Genomic DNA, 2,258 nt, shown 5'->3' on the forward strand with positions numbered 1-2,258 from the left:
GAAAATTCCATGGACTTCCAGAAGAACGAATAACTCTGTCCTGGATGAAGTGCAGCCAGAATGCTCTTTAGAAGCAAGAATGGCCAGACCTACTGTTTCACCTACTTTGATGATGTTGTCAGAAGGGACCATTCCCTGCAGAAGGGAAAGATTGTGAGGATGGCACAGGACTGAGCAGTGTTTGTTCTGTTGTACATAGGGTGATGTAGCAGTTAAAGTGCTTGGCTTCTAACCTAAAGTTTGGCATTTCAAACCCACCAGCCACTCAATCAGAAATATATTTGGCTGTCTGGTTCCATAAGGATTTCCAACCCTGGAAATGCTATGAGGCAGTTCTACTCTGTCCTACAGGGTCCTATGAGTTAGAATCAATTCAGTGGCAGTGGGTTTGGTTTGGGAAATACAGTGGTTAATCACTCAGCTGTTTACTAAAAAGTCAGCATTTCCAATCTACTAGTGCAGAAGAAATATGTGGTAGTTTTCTTCCACAAAGATGTACAACTTTGGAAACCCTATGGGGAAGTTCTGCTCTATTCTATAGGTTGCTATGAGTCAGAATTGACTTGATGAGCTTGTTTGTTTAAATTTGGAATTAATTTCAAATTTATAGGAAAGTAGCACAAATAAGAATAATATAAAAAATAGCCATATAATGCTTACTTAGACTTACCTGTTGTTAATATTTTTCTCCCTTTGTTTCACCATTTCTCTCTTTTTCTTTCTCTCTTATTTGATAGTCCATATGATTTTCACTTATAAATAGTTTCATTATGCATTTCTTAAAAATATAAATCTTCTCCTATAGAATAACAGGACAATCCAGGGAAATAGCTACTTAAAAAAGGGGATGTGTGAAAATGAGATGAGATATGATGACATGAGAATCTGAGGACTAACATTGGCATAAAATCCTAAATTTCTGATGTGTAGAGAGAAGGGAAAGAAACTGTTACTGCAAAAATTTCCTACTTTATAGTTTCTTGAAAGACAGTTCCCACATTCAACATTTTCTTCAGAGCCCTTGTGACATCCTTATTCCTGAAACTATAGATTAAAGGGTTTAGCACAGGAGTAAGGACAGTATAAAAGAATGAGACTACCATATTCTTCTCTGGAGTATGAAAGGAGCTGAGGATCATGTAGGTGTAAATGGCAGCCCCATAAAAGAGGATGACTATAGTCATGTGGGACAAACAGGTGGTCAAGGCCTTCTTTCAGCCCTCTGCTGAGTTCATCCTGTAGATGGTGATTAGGATGAAAGAGTAGGAGCTTGAGATGACTGTCACAGGGATAAGGATCATGAGGACACAGCACAGGTACACGAGTGTCTCAGTGAGTGAGGTGTCAGAGCAGGAGAGCTTCATTATAGCAGGGATTTCACAGAAAAAGTGATGGATCTCTCTGGATCTGCAGAAGGGGAAAGTCATGATGATGGGAGTGAGCATGAAGCCATCTACTGAGCCCAAGAACCAGCAGCCAGATGCTAGGAGAAGACATATCCTATGGTTCATAAGGACAGGGTAATGAAGTGGATGGCAGATAGCTATGTACCTGTCATAGGCCATGGCAGCTAGAAAGCAAAATTCTGATCCTCCTAATGTCAAGTAGAGGAACATCTGTATCCCACATTTGGGACTGAGATAGTTTTAATACCCGTGACCTGGTCCATGAGCGTCTTGGGCACAGTGACAGAGATGTAGATCAAGTCCATGAAAGACAACTGACTGATGAAAAAGTACATAGGAGTGTGGAGGTGAGCATTAGAGTGTATCAAGAAGATCAGGATGGTATTTCCAAACAAGGCCATCAGGAAAATCACAAAAATGACCACACAGAGCAGAACCGGGTCTTTGGATTCACTGAAGAAACCCAACAGGATGAAATCAGACCCTCCAGTGTAGTTGGCCAGCCACGTGGTGTTGTCCATGAGGTTTCACCTATGGCATTAAGGAATGCTTTGAAGTTACATGGATCTCTCATGTTACTACCACCACACATACCTGAACTTTATCTTGCTATTAGGAGAAAGTTCCATGGATTTTAGTGCTTCTGGGTTGATTTGGGAATTATTAATCACTTTTAATTCAATAAATATACCAGAGAAATAAGTGAAATCACAACGATGGGTTGAAAGAATTGGTAACTTATGAAATTTCCACAGTTCATGATGATGAAGTTTCCTGATGAAGTATCCTCTACCAATATATAGTGGGAACTTGAAGAATTATTGTCCCATAAAACACAAAGAGTGATTCATT

The 2,258-nt window shown here is 39.8% G+C and overlaps 1 pseudogene; it reads right to left on the minus strand.

The window, feature by feature from the left end:
• Positions 1 to 965: 965 nt before the first annotated feature.
• LOC103210922 lies at positions 966 to 1,927 on the minus strand (annotated as a pseudogene).
• Between the last annotated feature and the right edge of the window lie 331 nt (positions 1,928 to 2,258).

Source organism: Orycteropus afer, unplaced genomic scaffold, assembly GCF_000298275.1.
Source record: "Orycteropus afer afer isolate SDZICR_OR568_19922 unplaced genomic scaffold, OryAfe1.0 scaffold00672, whole genome shotgun sequence".
NCBI lineage: Eukaryota > Metazoa > Chordata > Mammalia > Tubulidentata > Orycteropodidae > Orycteropus > Orycteropus afer.